Source organism: Cricetulus griseus, chromosome 2 (assembly GCF_003668045.3).
Source record: "Cricetulus griseus strain 17A/GY chromosome 2, alternate assembly CriGri-PICRH-1.0, whole genome shotgun sequence".
NCBI lineage: Eukaryota > Metazoa > Chordata > Mammalia > Rodentia > Cricetidae > Cricetulus > Cricetulus griseus.
In genome coordinates, this window is record NC_048595.1 from 441976002 (window position 1) to 441996476 (window position 20475).

The 20475-nt window shown below is 44.1% G+C and overlaps 2 long non-coding RNA genes across 6 annotated transcripts in view; one reads left to right on the forward strand and one right to left on the reverse strand.

Moving 5' to 3' along the window:
- Window positions 1-7843, forward strand: part of LOC118238430 — a 12296-nt gene extending 4453 nt beyond the window's left edge. The window contains exon 2 of the long non-coding RNA XR_004768739.1: window positions 2744-7843. This is a non-coding gene — a long non-coding RNA (uncharacterized LOC118238430). The remainder of the gene's footprint in view (window positions 1-2743) is intronic.
- The window catches only part of LOC103159135, a 70251-nt gene that overhangs the window by 6390 nt on the left and 43386 nt on the right, over window positions 1-20475 (reverse strand). For 2 of the 5 annotated variants that reach the window (XR_004768735.1, XR_003481586.2), the window contains exon 5: window positions 6295-6427. The exons of 2 other annotated variants lie outside the window; for them this stretch is intronic. This is a non-coding gene — a long non-coding RNA (uncharacterized LOC103159135). Of the gene's footprint in view, window positions 1-6294; window positions 6428-20475 lie in introns of those variants that run through there. One more of the 5 variants, XR_004768732.1, reaches the window with a different exon arrangement.

Consider the following 20475-nt stretch of genomic DNA (forward strand, 5'->3'; position numbering starts at 1 on the left):
CCCCACCAAGCTCGCTTCCTCCTTCCTCCTCCTTTTCTCACATCCGGCCCTTTTTTTTTCACAAACATTTTGAGACCGGGTCTCACTGTGGTCTTCAACTCACTCTGTCCCCAGAAATCCAGTCCCCAGACAAAATCAGGAGGCTGGGGAATTGGCTTGGTGGTTAGGAGTGTTCCCTGCTCTTGCAGAAGATCTGAGTCATTGAATTTTCAATCTTCCTGCCTGCACCTCCCAAATAACTAGGATTCCAGGCCTACAGCAGTACACGTAGACTTTCAGAGGCTACTTTGACAAAGGAATGTTCTAGCATTCCTACTTTTCCCTGAACAACCACAGGTCACAGTCAGGATTTTCGTGCACACAAGCAGTGTGAGCCTTTGACTGGATAGACACCGTTTTCTCTAGCTGCCAAGATGCTTCCAGATGCAAAGCAAGGGACTCATTTTACCCGAATGCACTGTCCAGAACTGCCAGGAAAGGGCTGCTGGGAAGCAGGAGCCTGGATCGATGATGGGAGCAGGCAGAGACACCTGCACTCTATCAGGAAGCCCCGAGCCACCGGAGGGGAAATCCAGTCTGCTGGCCTGTCTGGTTGTGCCTCCCAGTCACCTGCTGAGGAGGATGCCAGAAGAAGGAAGAATAATGATGTGTGTGGAGAGGAGAGGGGACTGGCCAGCTTGCAGATGAGTCTGCAGCCTCGGGGGGGGGGGCGGTTCGTGTCTGAGGGTGCATATGGCTGGAGCTGACCCTGGGCCCCGGGCCTGGGCCATCTGCCTCTGTGTCTCTCTTTGCTCTCGCTGCTCTAACTGCAGCTGGCTCAGTCATCGTGCAGCTCAGGCTCTGAGTCTGAGAGCCTCATAGGTTCTGGGGCTCCCTTTCAGCCCATGGGGGACATTCTCATCTCCCAACCACCCTAAATGGGTTTTAAGTACTGACAGATGCTTTCCTATATTATTTATATTATAATATAGTTACTTTTATTCAGTTAATATAATACTTTTTCTTTGATTCTCTTTACTCTCCTCATAATAAATCATCCACTCATGATATTTAATCACTGGCTATTATTTTCTGATATGTTTTAAAGAATTTAGTATCCAGAGGCAGGTGTGCTGGCACATACCTGCAATCCTAACACTTGGGAGGTTGAGACTGGAGGATCAGGATTCAAGCCACCTTGGGCTATGTGAGACCCTGACTCAAAAGACAAAATAAGGAGGCTGGAGAATTGGCTTGGTGGTTAAGAGAGCTCCCTGCTCTTGTAGAGGATCTGAGTTTGGTTGCCAGTACCCACATGGCAGCTCACAACCAACTATAACTCCAAGTCCCGGAAATCTGATGCCCTCTTAGGGCCTCTATGGATACCAGGAAAACATGTGGTACATAGACATGCATGCAAGCAAGCATTTGCACATATAAAATAAAATAATAAATCTTTAAAACAAAACAAAAACCAAGACATGAATAAAGAGTACCTAGGTACATGACATACTTTAGTCAGGAGTTTTCTTGGTGATCGTCTCAGTGGACTTTGATGTTGGTTAATGCTGGCTTCATAAAGTGATTTGGAGATGTCCCTCCTTCTACCTTATGAATATCTGTAGAATTGGCATTATTACTGTAAATGTTAATTTTTTTTTATTTCTTTGAGATAGGGTCTCCCTCTGTAAGCCCCAGTTGTCCTGCAATTTTCTAGACAGATGAGGTTGGCTTCAAACTCAAAGAGATCCACCTGTTTCTGCCTTCTGAGTGCTAGGATCAAAGAGATGTGAGCCGCTATGTTCAGCAAAATATATTTCTTCATTGATTTCTAATTTAATTTTACCATGGTTAAAGAACATGTGACTTTAATCTTTTAATCTAAATAGTCTGGAACTCGTTTTAAAAGCAAGACCACGGCGCTTTGGGGAGAACACTCCAGTATGTCCAAATAGCAAGAGTCTTCCGTGGCTTCTGTAAAGGGCCATCGCTGTCCACATTTAACTCATCCAATCAACTTCCTATTTGAGGTTTATTTGCTGAAAGAGGAGTTGTTGGATCTCCCGGTATGAGTGTGCCTATGTCTGTTTATGGCTGTGATTGTGATACTTTGGGCTTAAAGCTCTGCACATTTAAGGAGGGTGAGCAGCTGCCCCTTTCAGCCCTCTCACCCCACTCACTGTCTCTGGAGACTCCGCTCACCTGTGTCTTCAGATACAGAATGGTTTTATTGTCTCCCTCTTCCCCTTTCATCTCCATTCACCTTGTATCTTGTTCTTGTTTTCTCATCCACTCTGAATTCTCTTTTGTGTTCGTGTGTTTAGCCCGGTGCTGTCTACTAGAGCCTTCAAAGAGCCCTCAGCAGCAATGCTAATACTCTCTGTCTAGACTGCCCAGGGTGGCAGCTACTAGCACAGGTCACTATGAACACTGCTCATGATGCTAATTTGCCTGAGGTCTGAATTTAAATTTAAATATCAATGGGTACAAATGTCTAGTGACTACCACATGGAACAATGCAAGTTTAGATTATCTACGTTTCATGTGCTTATTAGTGCATTTGGATTTTTGATTTCATTATCAATGTAAAACAATGACATAGTTAAGATTTTAATGTAATACGTTTAATATAGATCATAAATACTACGTTTTTACCTGTTTTCTGTTTGTTAATTTTATATTCATTCCTGTCTTTTCCTTTCTCTTTGCTTTTTATAATTAATCTGTGTTTTTTTGTGATTCCATTTTATATGCCTTCTTCTAGGGTGAGAAATATGTTTGGCAGGCCAGCAAAGTGGCTGGGTAGGTAAGGACACTTGCTGTCAAGTCTGATGATTTGAGGCTCGATGCTCACGTTCACTCAGAAAGAACTGACTCCTGCAAGTTGCCCTTTGACCTCCACACGTGCACCATGCCTGATGTGAGCTCCCAAAACTACACGGAATAGATACACAAATGGAAAGAAGAGTTTGCTTCTGGGTAATACGTCACTTCAAGATGATAAACAACTTTGCACCCAAACTTCCATCTCCTTGCTGCTATTGTCTGTTGCACAGTCTCATCCACACATTTATAAGTCACACAGACAAATGTCCTTATTTTTGTGACAAATGTTCAATTGTTGATGAAACTTAAAACAAAAATCCAATCTCAATGTTTTGCATATACTTAAAAAGCTCTGGTGTCTTCACTTCTTGTACAAGTGGAAGCTGGTCCATTGTTGAGGGCGGGTTATAGTAGAAGCACGCTCATCTTGATGAATGGGAACTGCTCACATCTGATGGAAGGACACAGAGTAGAAGAAACAGGAACGGGCCGGGGTAGGACACAGCCCCTGAATTTGAGCAGACTATTGGAAATGATGGAACTGTGGACAGTGGGTTTGGCAGGAGAAAGCGGGTCACAAACAGAAGGTCTTAAAGGCTACCTGTTGCCTTGGTCTCTTCATCCTGCTGCTAGTGTCTGCTGTCTGTCCACCATGGTGTGAGCTGACCCACCATCTCCTCCCTGTCACGGCAGACTGATGCCTCTGAAACTGCGAGAAAAACAACCTTTTTCTGTTTGACAGAGGTGTTTGTCACTGTGATGACTGTCTGGCTAGCACAACCCAGCATTCCCTCTCTCAGACAATAAATACTTGCTAAAGACAATGAAAAAAAGGAAATGGCTCTGCCAGGCAGGATGAACAAGCCACCTCTTTGCAAGTGGTGTGCTCAGACACAGCCAGACTTGGTATACTTTTCCCTTGCTACCAGTTTTTGACTTTTTGGCACCCTCTGCTTGCTCTATCTTATGATACTTTGTACAAATACACTTAAGGCAGAGGTTCTTGACAGATATTTGCACCTCAAACATGGAGGAAAGTGACTCAAAACCTAGCCCAGAGTTAAGAGAGCAATTACCAGAACTTCCCTCAACAGCAGATGACCAGGTTGGTAATGGCTGCTCTTCTGTGTCACATAGAATGGCCTTTGGAAGATAGCCAGTCATCTCTTTAAAAGGTTTTTAAAGATTTGCTTATTTTATTTTATGAGTATGGGTATTTTGCCTGTATGTATGTGTGTGTGTGCCACATGCATGCCCAGTGCCTGTGAAGAAGAACCAGATCCCCTGGAACTGGAGATATGGATGGTTGTGAGTCGCCACAGGGGTGCTGGGAATTGAGCCCAGATCCTTGGTAAAAGCAGCAAGTGTTCCTAATTATTGAATGATCTCTCTACCCCCAGCCCTATCATCTCATGGCATCCTTCCCTTGCCCAGATGGAGGCAGAATCACAAAGGAGCCCAGGCCCTGTTGATAAAGAGATCCCATTGCTGTCCAACCCTTGGGATCCTTGTGTGGGTTTACATTCCCTGAGCTTGCTCCTCGGTCATAAATCTGTAAGGCACAGGGGTTATATTTTATGTTGCAAGGCTCAGACTTTATGGGGCATATCCATTTCCTTGGTCAACGAACATTTTCTAAATCAATAAATAAAACAAAAATCACGAGGGGATGAAGGCTTCTCTGGGGCTGTTGAGGTTTTTGGTCTGCAGTGACTGTGCCTGGACGCATGTGCACAGGACACAATTGGGCCAGCTCTGCTTCAATTCTAGATTAAGCATCTGGCAGGGCTGAGTTAGCCAGACAGGCATTTTTGCCACCCCCACACCCCATGTTTTTTTAAAGTTGTTTGTAAGAATTGGCTGTATTAATTAAACAGCTTTCTTACGGGCAGGTTTATGTTTTCTGGAGCCTGGGATTCTTCAGGCAGCATTTTTACTTGCCAAGAATAAACTACAGGCCAGAGACGAAAATGCCTTTTCATTTTATCACCAAACTTGGAGAACCAGTCCTTACCCCTCCTCCATTTATATCTGGTCTTAAGACTAAGAAATTGGGAAGAAACTTGAGCTGGTTTCAGGACACGACAAGGATTCATTCTATATTTTGAGAACATAATGAGAGGTCCAGGAAAGTAATGGAAGACTAGAGCCTGGTGGCACACAGACACCCCTTCTCCTAAGTCAGTAAGTGGGCTTCAAATGACTCCTCAACCCTAAACTCATGGACCTTCTCCCCAGTGAAAGGACAAATGACAGACACCGTGTGTCAGGACCGGACAGGATCCCACCAGGACATTAGTAGTTACATTGTCACATAGTTCTGAAGTACCTGAAAGGACAAATGACAGACACCATGTGTCAGGACCAGGCAGGATCCCACCAGGACACTGGTAGTTACATGTTCACATACCAGATTCAACCAGACCATGTGGACACTCCATCAAAGTTTACTACTCAAAAAATGTTCATTTTATGTTAAAATGGCATTTAGCATTTTGCTAGAGAATGAACGTTGCTGTGTCTTTCTTTATATTTCTTTAGACTTTCCCTGTCACCTTTAATTGTCTATGAAGAGTATATTCGTTATGGATTTATAAAATTCCACATTATGGCTATATTGTAACTTACTTGGCCATTTTCCTGCTCTTGGGTGTTTATGTTGTTTTTACTTTGTGCATTGTTAAAAACAGAAACATTGAGTATCTTTGTACAAAAGACTCAGGCTGTATTTTGTTTTACGTGCTTTTAAAAAGACACATTTCAGGAGATGGAGAGCTAATATCATTAGCTCTTCTGGGATCTTGAGAAGTAACACTCAAAGTGTGGGGACACAGTGCCCAGGCAGCATTTTTCTAAAGCTTTATTTTTATTGATAGGCATATGAGTGTCTCTGTATGACTGCCTCAGAGGGCAGAGACTGGGTCCCCTGGAGCTGGAGTAACAGATGATTGTGAACCTCCTGGCATGGGTACTGGGGACAGAACACAGGTCCTCTGCAAGAGCAGCAAGTGTTCTCAACTTCTGAATCATCTCTTCAGCTCCAAATCAGCATGTTAATTTACTAAGAGAAAAAAATTATCCAATTTCTAAAGTGGCTCACCAGAATGTGGTCATCTGAAGTGTCAGCTTAAAGTCATCAACCAGATTTCACCTTGAAAACATCTCAAAGGGACAAGTTTCGCCCCAGATACAGAAGGGATCCATTCACTCTTGGAATGTCTGTTTTACCAAAATACTTCTTAGCTTGCTAAGCTACATCACACAAGAAGACCCTGTGAGAGCATGACAGAGTAGAGCTGCAGACATCCAGGCCTCAGCAAGTCTCCCCAAGCCCATGGTCCCCCAGGACATCTGGGTAGCAGTCATGCAGCTTTGGCTTTTGCTTGCAGTCTTAAACACACTGAGGTCCATAGTTCAGGTTGTTGTGATGGAGAAAATAATGCATGCAGTTTATGTTGCACTAACCCAAGGTTATCACTGGCTATGCAGGACTGTGACTTCCTCTCTGGCTCAGCCATCCAGAGAAATCAGAGGGCTCCATCAGTAAGGAACTTGCTAGCTTCCCCGGCATAAATTTGTTCTCCCGGCCTTGAAATTCCTCCATCTTTATGTCATTTCCTTGCTAATGAAGACAAAAGATAAATAAATACACTCGAAGAAAGGAAGAAAGACAAGCAGAGAAGATGACATCCGTGCCCTTGGCAAGAGCTCTTGATTACAGTCACGAAAGCCTGGGCTGGTGTTCCTGAAGAACTCATGCCATGTGACCATCTCAGCAGTCTGCTTTTCTGAAGAGGCGTTTGAATATAGGCATATATGTGCCAGCAACCCTAATGTCAGAGGAATAGCCACCTGTTGCTGTGACTCAACTGGAGCCAGACTTTAGACTTAAGACAGTGGGTAGTTACTTTTAGGCCTCCCCTAACTCCTGCCCCTCCCCTTTCAGTGCTGGGCCACCCACTGTCAATCACCAAGAATCACCCTCCTACTCTTTAGCGTTGTCCTCCAACCCCCACACACTGCACCCCCCACCCCCACCCCACAGGCTTCTCAGCAGCAACACTGGTATAGAGACATGTAATTGTTCCTGCTGAGACCTGGAATTCTGTCCGGGGTGAGGAGCAGATAAAGCCAGACTCGTGGCCTTATTATCTTCCACCTGTCCTGATTCCAGGGTTACAGTCTTGCAGGGGAAAGAGGTCAGACGTGTTTGTCACAGTAAGCTAGCAGTATGCTGCTCTTTGAATGTACATATGAGAAAGTCTGCCAAGTTCGGCCTCCTGGTACTTACATTCTATAGGGAAGCAAACAGAAAACACTTAACAAAGGAAACATGAGGCTGTTTCCATGAGCCACAGGGTGAAATGAGCTCCTGGGACTATAGCAGAATGGGAACAGTCAGCCAGATAGAGCTGGATGACAGCTTTTGGAGTCCAGGTTCACCACTCCTAGGCCTGATGGACAGGTAAAGGTAGAGTGACTCAGTGGTTTTAGGGGATTGCAACCTGACTGAAACCTTGAGAAAAGTCAAGGCCTCAGTCCCCAAGGCTGTGAGATGCTGCTTGGCTACAGTATAGAGATAGCATAGGCTCACTTTCCAAACTACATCACGTAGCCCCTGTCTCCTCCTAAGCCTTGGCAGCCACCTGCAGTAAAAGTAGACAGACGTGACCATTTTTTTAAGGTTCAAAATGTTATTCCCCAAACCTTTAGTAAATCTCTCCATGAGAGGAAGAAAGAAGTGTGCATCCCATTTTATATTGCTTTGTAGTTTTTAGTGTGCTGGGTTTTCTATCTCCGGGGATAACATATTATCAGCTTCATGCTTCTAACAAATTCTGCTTCCAGCAAACAACCACCAAGAACAGAGGCAAGTATAGCATGCGCTAGTGTCACCACACATGCTTTTACTCCTTATGTGATCATGTCCCTCTGATTGCTCTGAGTGCGAGGACCCAATGTGTCACTGCCATGGCCGGGCTCGGCTTTTCAGACAGACAGACAAGGTCAAAAAGTTAATAAAATCCTATTCTTCAGATGTTCAAGTCCATTTCCTCTTCCTGGCTTATGGTTATAACTATTCTTTATGGATATTCGGCATTCTTTTAGGTCTGAATCTCTCCTTCTCCCTCATATTTCCTGAGGCAATGGCACAGAAGGAGGCAAAGAGGCCTGTTCCCTGGAGACGGGGCTATTATTCATTCCATCTGGGTATAGTAAAGGTTGGTCTGAAAGAGTACATTCCAGTAGCCACACACACACACACACACACACACCAGTTGTGGGTGCTTCTGTTTTCAGGACAATGTGGCTGAGAAAGCCTGGCAGCCCCAGTTAGCCCAGCCTTGCTCTCTGTAAGCTGGGAGGCTGAACAACTCCCCACGTCTATGAAGCTCACGAGTCTCACCGGTAAACTGGAGCATCGTTCTTAAAGACTTTTTTCTGTGACGTTCGACTACAGCAATGCACATGAGTGGTCTTTAAAACAACACAAATAGAGAGCGACAAAGCAAGACCCAAATTGATCTTCATGTTATCAACAACGTGCCCTGGAAAGACGGGGCTGCAGGCTACACAAGGATGTAGGGTGGAGGTTCCCTTATCAGGCTCCCAGACAGTGAATGTGGGAGACTAGGAGTCTGGCCTGCATTGACTGAGGCAGGATAAGTGTGCAGCCTGTCTCTAAGCAGGATACACTGGTGTGGGTGCTTGACCATGGGTGAGTGAGGCTCTAGAGTGGCCAGAGCAAGTGTTGAGACACCCAAAACATTATCCCCGGAATCAGCCTCCCTCAGAAAGAATGCCCCAAAGCTAGCATGCTCCCTATGCCCCTTGTTGATGATCTTTGACTCCTACAGGTCTCTTCGTTAACACACCCAAGTTTCAAACCTTGGTCCAGAGACATATAATGGATTCAAATATGATGCCAGTTTAATAGCATGTGAGTGAGTGAGTGAGTGAGTGAGTGAGTGAGTGAGTGTGTATTTAAGTGAGTGTATGTGTGTGGGTGAGTGAGTGTGTGTCTCGTATATATGTGAGTGTGTGACTATGTATGTGTGTGAAGATAAGGGACTGTGAGTGTGTGCACCATACACATGTGTGGTCCTGTGTGTGTATTTGTGAGTGTGCCAATGTAGCTGATAAGAAGAGGGTACAACTGTTTGTCTAAAAGTACAAAACAATCAGCTAAAAAAAAGTTACAATTGATAGATAGCCAAGAGTTGTATGGTCTTAATATGCAAAAACTCAACTGTTTTCTTTTCTTTGAAAAATGAGCAATTGCAGGACAACACAGAAGGAGACTCTGAATAGCAATAACAGTAACTGCTGACCAGCAAGGGATAAATCTGATAAAGTAACTGCAGGGTCTGTGAGGCGAGGGCTTTATTCCGCTAAGAGATGAGGGATATTTTCTGTGAGTAAACGAGATAACATAGCTTATTCTTGGAAGGGGAGACTCGGTTGTGGAAAGAAATAAATTACCCTAGATTGGGCTATCTATTCCATGAAGGATTAAGTAAGAGAGCAATGTGATACTTCGGAATTTCTCAGCGTGGTACTAAATCACACGTGGGAAAGAAAGTGTCTGAGGACAATCAAGAGGATTATGAAAAAATAGAACTAATGATGATGATGCTTCCCAGATATCACAATGCTGAGTTATTCCAGAAAGGTCACCTCGCACTGGAACGTGCACAGACAGGATCAGCGAGCTGCACATGCAAGCCAGAAACAGACTTCGGTGCCTGCAGGACCTGGTAGGTTCTGGACAGTGATGCAGAGAACGTGCTGAGACAGGGCAAGTACTGGGAAAGCAAGCTGAGGAGCCAGAGGGCCTCATCCAGCGGGATGCCATTGTGCAGAGAGAGCAGCTGGGGATTTGGGGGAGGATGGATAAGCATTTGATGACAAGGATCAAATGTTTGCAAGGAGGAGGGAGCAATGAGGGGGGTGTTTCTGAGCTTTGAGGGAAAATGGCTCCAGTGTTTTGAAAACAAAAAGACAAATATCTTTGTATACATGACCGAAACAAATGCAAAAACAAAAGAAAAAAAGATCGATAGTTCAAAATCCCAGAAGCACCGGAATAGATCAATACACTGTCACACAGGGGGGAATGGCTTCATAGATTGGATCAGAAAAAGGCCTATGTACATGCATGAAAATGTTATGATGAAAGCCATTACAATGTATAATTAATATATACTAACAAAACATTTAAAATTTGTATTATAAATGGTATTAATCAAAGATGCATTAAATTGTAAAATGGCTCTTAAGCAAGTTCCTTTTTTTCCTTCTTCACAAAGGAAAACAAATTGATTTCAGAAAGACTTGTAGAAAATTAAGGAAGAAACAGTGATAATAAACACTAGCAGGTGTTTCAACTTTTCCCAGTCTGGGTAACCCCATTACTCTAGCTGCCTGAACTCAGAGTCCTTCACCTGGTTCACCTGTATTGTTAGGCTTTAGTGACTCTGTCATTATTTATTCATTTGAAATTATTATGGTATCTATGATTGGACACAACACAATTGTTGCCGGAACTGCTTAGTCCTGGCTCTGCATTTGTTTACTCTGTTTGCCAATAGTAAATATTCCATGGCTTGAATTTCTTATTTAGATTCATTGTCTGGCTAGCTGCCATTTATAGCAGTGGCTGGGGGTTTCAGAAGCTCCCAGTTCCTTTGTGTTTAAGGCTGTGGGTGGGTTGCCTTCAGAGAGAAATGTGTCTGCATGGAGAGAATTGAATTGTGTGCCATTTTTTCCTTTGCCTTGAGAATTCTGGTGACCCTCACCATGAGAATGTTGGGGTGGGGAAAGGGAAACCTTCATGGTCACCTCACTTGATAGCAATTCTTGGCTTGAGGTACGTATGCATTTTCCATCTATTATCTCATGTGGGATGTCCTTCTATATACTGTGAATATGTGCTTCTTTTATTGGTGGATGGATAAAGCTGCTTTGGCCTATGATAGGGTAGAGTATAGCTAGGCAGGAAACCCAAACAGGGATAGAGGGAAAAAGAAGGTGGAGTCAGGGAGATGCCATGTAGCTGCTGAAGGGGTAAGATGCCAGAACATTACTAGTAAGCCACAGCCACTGGTGATACACAGATTATTGAAAATGGGTTAATTTATAAAAGAGAGATAGCCAGTAATAAACCTGAGCCATTGGCCAGAGGCATATTATAATGTCTCTGTGTGATTATTTCATGAGCAGCTGTGGGGACCCTCGAGCAAGAGAGAAAGTGGTCCAGAGGGACTAGCAGGACAGAGAAAAACATTCAACTATAATCATCCTTATTATCTTTATTCTGAAATTCAATGACCTCATCAGGATATGCCAGTGACCTCTCTGCATCTTCTCCTGGACACAGGCATTGGTTTTACATGCACATTCCACAGTACCTTAATTTTGGGGTATGCTTTAATTATATTGTTAGCTTTCTGAAACATTTTAGTGTCCGTCCTGTTCTCTGACTCCCTATTCAAATCCACAAGCCTGCCTAGCATGGTCTTGACAGTTCATTTGGGAGATTTTTCTCTTTTGTATCCTCCCTTTGTTTGACTTGTGGAGATGATTCGCAATGACTTCTGCAATTTGAAGGAAGTACGCACACAAAAAATGCACGTGCACAAGGGGCCTAAGGGAAGAGGAATGTCACACAGTGCGCATGTGAGCGTTAGTCCGACACCTCCCCGTCTGCAAAAAGAACCTATGGCATCTTAGCAGAGCACAAAAAGCCTCCTTTTTGAGCCCTGTAAAGTTATTCTTCACCTGTAAGTTTGTCAAAGTCATTATCAAAAGTGCAATGGGGACTTCTGGGGTAAAGTGACAGATTAGAAGCTAGCTCCATGTGCCCCTGTGAATGAGCAGGGTCAAGGCCGTAGGCTGTGTTGAGAGCATACGTTTGCACCATCGGCCTGGTTTACGTGTTCCTGGGAATGGAACACAGGGCTCCATGCGATGTCAGGCAGGTTCCCTAGTGACTGAGCTGCATCTGCAGCCCCAGATGCTTTTTCTCAAGAAGTGATGAGCCCTGGTGGGACAGCACAACGAAGCAGAAAGCTGTGGAAGTGATAACAGCCATGGCTTCCCAGCTCCAACCCCTAGGGTGAGGAGAGGCCGAAGCCTTCTCCAGAGGTGAGCCAGGCATCCTGGTGTAAACAGACTCAAAGTCCTGGCCTCAAGACAAATCACATTCTCATAAACCCTAAATCCAGCCAGGGGTTGTTGTGACTCTCTCTGCATGGAGGCAAGCACTGGAGAAACACAATATCCGTTTTGCAATTTCCCATATCCTGGTGGTATTTAGCCAGGCATCATCTAGAAAGGAACTCTGTTGTTGGAGACTGAGCTATTCTGGGGACTTAAAATCAAGGAGCAATTATGTCAAAGAGCCTGAGGACACCATATCTCATTGCCTGGGTTGGAGGTGTAGTAAAAGACATTCAAGGAGAGGGGGCACCCTGGGTACAGACATATTGATAAGTTAGGAAACAGGTGCCAGGGGTGTGTAGGATGTGGTGGATAGTGACCCTGTGTCTACATGAGTCACTGAGGGCAGCATCAGATGCCAATTGCTGTGAGTCCAAGGCCTGCTGACTGCTTGGCTTCTAGCTTTGCTGCCTGCCAGGTGTGTTTCACTACTGGAGGGACCAAAAGCTCTGAGCTTAGCTCCAGCCAGCACTTGACCTCTATGGCCTCCTTCTTCTGACAGCACATTCAGAGCTGGGCAGGCTCTGAAAGCAGCACAGAGACTGACTGGCTAGCATGTGCTGGCCTCTCTCAGTTCTTACCTTCCAGTATTGAAAGCTAGCAGTAAAGGTAAGTGATGGCCTGGCCATGTCTATCAGATACTCCAAAGTCAACTTTTTGCAAGAAAAATGTTACAAGTTTTGAATCTGTAATGCAGAGATACTAAAGCTTGAGCTGATAAGAAGAAGCAGCCCAGCATCACTTGTCTTTGGCACAGGACTTTATTCTCAAAATTTTGTTTCTGGAATTGAAAAAAGAAAGAAAAGCAAAGAAATGCAATTGTTCCTACCTGTGTTATCAAAAGCTATAAAATAACTCAATGGGGAAATAATAACAAATTACAAAGTTCTTAAATGATCATAAGATGAAAAAAGAAAAAAATTACATAAAATGAAACAAAGCAAACAGTTATCCCAAGAAACAAGAATGTCACAGGAGCAGCTCTGTGTCCCCACAGCCACAGAGAAGTCATGGCGTCATCTCAGTAGATGCTGGAACTCTCAGTTAAGTTCATGTGTGATGGAAAACAACACAGAAAACCATTAGAAAAACAACGGTCTTTCTCACTTGTTCTTTGAGAGTTTCATTCAACTTGTTTTAATTATATTCACCTCTCCCCCAGACCCCCGGACTCACCCCCCAACAACATTCTTAACTTGTTTAAAGATAGGTTAGCCAGAAACATTGCATTTGCATAGCAAAATATGAGACGGGCTTCTTTGAGTAAAGGGCAGAAAGTTGTCTGGATTCATTGCTGCCACAGCAGAACTCAGAATCTCTAAGACAAGGACACTCCCTCTTCATCCCCCCAAACTCAACTAAGTTGGAAGAAAAGGTTTCAAAACACTATTACGATTATTTCCTAGCAACAATCAATTTTTAGAAACTCGCTTGTAAAATTCCTGCCAATAATACAGCAAAGTTTACAAGAATCTGGGAATAAATCTCACAAAACATGATGAGGACTTTTATTGAGAAACAGGATTTAAAAAAAAATCAACTAAATAAATGGAAGTGCAGTATGGGTTTACAAGTAGAATGGCCTTATAGAGATATCAACCCTCCTGAAGTTGACTTACGAAGCCCATGAAATTCCAGTCAAAACCCCATAGAGTACTTAATGAATCTCACTAGTTTTTATCATAAAATCCATATGGAAGAATAAAGGGCCAACAAGAGTGGGGACATGGTCTAAAGAAGGAAGAGGGAGGGAGACTGACTATGTATCCCAGTTTTATGACATTATGCTAATTAGAACAGGATGGCGCCCACTCAGAGCTGAGCAGACATCACAGACAGCCTAGAGAGGCATTGGCAGCTACCTCATTGGCATTCGTCCCACCAGAGGCTCCCAGGGCAAACTGGATGTCAACAGAGGCGCAAACAAAGAGATGATTTGATGTTGGTGGGGGCCTCAACTATCTTATCAGGGAAACAAAGTCAAATACACTCCCAACACCTTTCCCATGGTGCATTGCAACATTGCAGGTAGTTTACAGAAATATGTGAGATGTAAAAGTTCAAGATGTATAGAAGGAAGAACAGAACAATGGCCAAGTCGTTGAAGTTGTGCAGATAGGCAATCCTTCTGCCCAGCATGTGTGTCTCCAGAGTCACACGCCCTCTTCTGTGACATCAGTGCTTGCATTTCCTGCACCATTGCATTTCCCTGGCATGAGGTATATTCTACAGAAAGCCTCACAGAGTTAGCTGTGCATTGCAGCCCCATTTGTAAAAAGAATATTAAAAAGAGTGAGATGTCCAGACATGAGCCGTCATTGTAGAACACTTGCATCATAGACTGCCTCCTCACACAAGGCTCTGAAGGTCTTAGAGTTAGTCTGCCCACAGGGAGCAAGTGGGGATGGGGGCAGATACTTCCAGGTACTGAGAGACCTCTGAAAACCAATACCTGAGGGAAACTAGGAAATGCCATTGAATGACATAGACTATAATGCTGGCAACTGGACCCAGGTTCATCCCAGGGACAAATCTGTCTCAAAATGGATTGAATAAACCCGTTTGTTAATGCTTTAGATGTAAAATTTTCCCCGATGGTACATGTATTTAAACACTTCATTCCCAGCTGACGGTGCTATTGGAGAGGTTATAAAATCTTTAGGATGTGGAACCTTGCGGGAGGAAGTGAATTATGGGAGGGCGTGTCTTCTGCTTTGATACTCCACCCCCACTTCCTGTCCCGCCTCTGCTTCCTGACTGTGGATGTGGTGTGCAGCCAGCCTTCTACTCCTGTTTACGCCTTCCCTGCCTGTGGCTATGCTTTTCCTCCGTGATGGAAGGAATCCCTCTGGAACAGTGAGCCACAATGAGCCCTTCGTCCCATGAGCTGCTTTTGTCAGGTATTTTGTTATAGCAACAGAAGAGTGGCTAAGAGAGGCCTTAAGTCACAAACCATAGTCAACAATGGACTATGAAGCAAAAATCTAGCACCTTGTGATATCAAACTTCTATTAGCTTAGGTGAATCAAGTTGAATGTTGAATATTCTGCCTTATAAAACGTGTGTGTGTGTGTGTGTGTGTGTGTGTGTGTGTGTGTGTGTGTAATGTTATTCCTCAAGACTCACCCTATTAATTGAGACAGCATGTCTCCCTTAGACCTGGAGCTATATTTTTGGGTTAGGCTGGCTGGCCAGCAAGGTCTAGGGATCCATCTGTCTCTGAGGCCTCCCTAGCAATGGGATTTCAAGCACAACACCATTCCATGCTTTTTATGTGGGTTCTAGGGATCCAATGCAAGTTTCATTCTTGCATGACTAGTACTTGCATGACTTGTCATACTTGGTTTTAGCTGTCAACTTGACAAAAAACCTGGAGTGACCTGGGAAAAGGAAATCTTACATGAAGAATTGCCGAGATCAGATTGGCCTATAACTGTGTCTGGTAAGCAATAGGTAATTGACATGAGAGGGTCCAAGCCACTGTGAGTAGTTCCATCACTAGGCAGCTGGGACAGTGCTCCTCCATGACCTCTGCTTCAGTTCTTGCCTCCAGGTTCCTGCCTGGGCTTTCCTTCATGATATACTGTAAGCTCTAAGCCAAGTTAGCTCTTTCCTCCCCAATATGGTTTTTGTCAGTGTTTTATTACAGCAACAAAAAGCACACTAGAACCATGCCTGGGTCACCTCCTCCTACTGTCAAGTTTTTGTACATGTCATATTTACCATATATTGCCTTTGTAATTAAAAACAATAATTTTAAGAAGATTCATTTTACTAAGAATCAATAAATGCACATCACAGTGCTGAGCACTGTAGGTAAGCCAATGAATCAAACACGTGATTAACATGGCAACACACACAATTGGTGTGCTCCGTCCTTGTACTGGCAGGTAGCAAAATAGTACAGATGATCTGGAGCTGACAGAATCCATAATGCTAAAGTCACGTTGCCCCTTGGAAATGTTCAGTAGAATTTACACAGAAGAAGGAGGTTGCTTCCCAGTTAGAAAAGTGGAGCCCATGAGATCTCTGTGTGCCTCAAGGCAGAACTGTATTGAAACAACGGAGCCCCCACAGCATGTGGTGGACACTAAACTGTTTAAGTTAATCCTGAGGGCAAATGTTTGGGATCATGATTAAGCTGGAAAAGTGAATTTCAGTTCAGTTTGACAGCCCAGCTCATTTGGTGTGTGTGTGAGTATGTACTGTGCCTTCATACACAGTATTAGAGAGGGTATAAATGAGCAGAAAATTCGAAGGGAGCTACTTATTTCTGATATTAAACAGTTCCTGTATTTTCCCTTCTTTCTGCAATGTAATACATTACTTGACAGTGATTTAACTGTTTTTTCACATATTTATTTGTGTGTGTGTACGACCGTGTGTGCATGTGTGTCTGTGCACTTGTCTCTGTGTATATATCTCTGTATATGTACATGTTGTGTGTGTGCAAGTGTCTGGTGTGTGTGTGTGTGTGTGTGTGTGTGTGTGTGTGTGTGTGAGTGCATGCATGCATGTGGCATGTGTGTGCACGTCTCTGTGTGTGTGTGTATCTGTGTATGTATCTCTGTGTATGTACATGTATGCATGTATGCATGTGTCTCTCTGTATGTATGTGCATGTGACTGTGTGTTTATGTGTGTGCAAGCACACATGTCTCTCTGACTCTGCATGTGTGCTCATGTGTCTTCCTTTGTTTATAGAACAACTTGCAGGAGTAGATTCTCTTCCTCCACCACATGGGACATGGGGCATGAACTCAGGTGGTCAGGTTTGGCAGAAGGCTCCTTTATCCAATGACCCATGCCAGGTCAAGACTAAATTCAGGGAGAAAATGGATAGGTCTGCAGATGGCTGCCTAGTTTTGGGGAGCCCTGATCATCTCTGGAAATGAGAGCTGCTCGTACCTAGCTGACATCACATGACTTGGTCTGGTGACGTCATATGACCAGGTCTGGTGGAATGATTCCCTCTGGAACATGTTATTCTTATTGACTCAGATGCTAAATGTCAGAGTTAAGCGAATTCATTTCCAGAATCTGTTCTTCTTGCTGCACAGAAATACAGAAGAGAGGAAAGGAAAATGTGGTTGTAGGCTATATAGATGAATATGTGTGTGTGTGTGTGTGTGTGTGTGTGTGTGTGTGCGCGCGCGTGCGCATATGTGTATGCATATGTGTGCTCAAGCTACAATCCCAGCTGGACATTAACCACACATGAACTACTAGGGAGTAGCACCATTTTTTGTTATGAAAATAAAGGCACTAATTTGATAAGGGGATTGGGGAAGTGAGGTGAAGGAATTGGAGTGGGTGTTTCTTGGCCTGAAACTGACCATTGTTAATGGAATCCATGCATCACTTCCAGCTGCTGCCTCTGCCTATGAAAACAACAGAGGAGATGAGGAATGGCAGAGGGCTTAGCCTTCCAGGACATTCTTGTGACTTTTAAGGAGTGTGGAGATTTTGAATTTATTGTTCAACAAAGAGCAAAAGGTTATTCACAGAGTTCATTGTACACAGGTGTCTGTACAAATGCCCAAGGCTAACACACAAAGCGATTATGGAAAGAGTCATCCCTGTGCAAAGACAGTAGCCCCCAAGGGGTGACACCACCTATCTTGATTCTTGAGTACCTGCTTATCAGCCTCCAGCTGGCAAGTTCCTGACTTGACTGGGCACCTATGCCACTCCATGCAACAAATCTATAGTGTCATATTCTCAGAGATAAAATTTCAGAAGTTTTCTTCATTTTTTTAGGAAACGCAGGGAGGAAGGACTCATTTAGTCTAAAATGACTGGCTACATAAAGACTGCTTCCACAGGTTAAAATTTGTCCTTTCAGCACATTTTAGAATCTGCTCCCTTCTGGCCTCTGTTAGGAGTTAGAGACACCTTTAGTCTCAGTACCCACCAGTGGGGAGAATGTGTTTAGGGGAACCTTTAAAAGTAGAATTCCCCATGTCTTGAGTATATACTGTTCTTCTCCTAGGTCTCTGCCTTGTTGTCTGTTTCTCTGACCATGCTTCAAGTTATATTAAAACTATTTCTATGATTTTACTTTTATTTATGTGTGTGTGTCTGCATATGTCTGTCTGTCTGTGTGTAGAAGGCTCCTTATGATAGTCTCACAATTCTGCACCCTCACAATGGCCACATGGATGATTTGGGTGGATCTCTAAGGTTATAGTGTTGAAAAAGTTTACAAAGACTCCTGATCTTTAAAAAGTGAGATCATAGAATGGTTTCTGAGGGAAACTAATAGGATTTCAGAGTGACAAAATAGAAGTAGGTCAAAAAATGGTCAAAGTAGCCATGATTATATACAGTTTACCCAGAAGTAAAAAATATATGTTGACCATTGGCCAAAATTATAATCTTGTCTGTGAGATGTCAGAAAGTACTTATTTATAGCTGGGTTGGGGTAAGGGGATACCCAAAGGTCACGTATGCTGAGTTTGTAAGCAAGACTTGCTATTTTGACGTTATTATTAAACATCTTTCTATAACAAAGGGGAAAAAAGTAGAGTTCCATATATGAAGGTGATAAGAGGGCACCAGGACAAAGACCTCTTACAGCTGCTAATTCTGCCTCAGGGCATTATGGGTAGGGTGCTCCTAAGAACTGTTTAGGAAAGATCTCTCTGGGACACAGTTATAGCCACACCTCCCTTCTCCCACCTAAGCTGGGATGAGCTAGTGACCTGCCTTAGTATGGTGATGGGGACAGGCATGACCTCAGCCCAGATCCTGAGAAATGAGTGCAGACAAGACCAATTCTGACCACAGTGGACATGCAACAGCAGTGAGAGGCAAGTCCCTACTGTGTAAGCCTCTGATGTGTAGGGGTTGTTTGTAACTGCAGTCTAGCTGGGTCCTGCTGTAGGATTTAGGGAGTGACATGTGGGCTTGGATTTGGAGGGCTTATCACAGGAAAGAGACATGGGGAAAGGAGACACAAAGTTCTGAAGACTCAAAGCCACCTCCATTCCTTAGACATGGAGCCTCTCCTCTAAGTTCACCCACTCAGTGGCTATGTCAACTCTCCCTAGACCACCTGTCAAGCATGGTGGATCACCCACTCTTCTCCTATCCAAATTATACCAAAATTTCAGTAAATTAACAAGAAAAGGTATAATTAAAAACAAGCAAAGCAAACAAACAAAAACATTGGAAGACCATGAAATTTCAGTGTCACTGCACTCTGGGATGACAGAGGACAGATGAGAGAGACTTGGTCTAAAGGAACCTAGAGTAGCATTCACTGTTCTGCAGAGTCCCCAAGAAGCTCTGCACCATGGAGTGGTGATGGGAAAATAGAGGGGAATTGTGGAAAGACCCCCAACTCCCTTCACCTACCAAGCGTAGGCCCATACCTCTGACCTGGAAGATGGAAATTCTGAGGTCTTGGGTGCCTCAGACACGCAGGAAGTCACTGATGAGAATTGAAATCAAATGGAAACCTGAATCCTTAACAGTAGAACCTCCATTTGTTCCCCAGTGTAGTCTTTAGCCATGTATATATCCACAGAAGGAAGCATTCATGGCTCTGCCAACAAGTGGGGGGATTCTAAACTGCTTTTACAAGCATTTGGGGAGGGGTTCCCCTCATCAGCTGTAGTTCTGTGGCCTGTAGTGTACTGGGGAGGGGCAGCCTCACCAGCTCTGGTTCTGTGGCCTATAGTGTACTGGGGAGGGGTAGCTGTTACAATAAGTCTTTACACCACAGCCACCCGAGCCCTGCTGCCATGTGGGTGCTTTCTGCCAGGCTGCCGGAGTTCTGCTCGCTGCCACATTAAGTCCTAAGTAACACACAGAGACTTATATTAGGTGCAAATGCTGCTCGGCCAACTGACTACGATTTCTTACTTTCTAGCTCAGTCTTAAGTATCAACCATAAAGACTTATCAGATGTCAGCTGATGGCATCTTCTCTTGCCGGGATCACATGGTGGCTCCGGAGCAGAGGAGGAAGAGAAAAAGGAATGGCTTCCTTCTTGCCCGTGCTTATATATGAGTCTGCCTGCTATGTCACTTCCTGCCTGTATCACAAGACTTCCTTTTACTACACTTTCTAGAATCTTCCTTGACTCCTATTCCCGCCTAACTTGCTTCTTCATCGGCCAACAGTACTTTATTCAACAACCAATAAGTTAAACATACACAGAAGGACATTCCCCATCAGGTAGCCTCATCAGCTGTGGTTCTGTGGCCTGTAGTGTACTGGGAGGTGGTGGATGTCATCCTCCCTTCCTTACTTCCTGTGGCTCCTCATATTCACCACAGTTTTCTCTTCTGTCTTCACCATCTCCACAATGAAGGAGCATCCCTTGTAGGCCACCTCCCTCTCCTCAGAAGGTACCACCACCCTGGAGCTTCTGTAGTGCTTGAGTCCCCAGTGGCCAGTTCTGACCACCACACTAATATCTAGATGTGCCCTCCAATCTGAA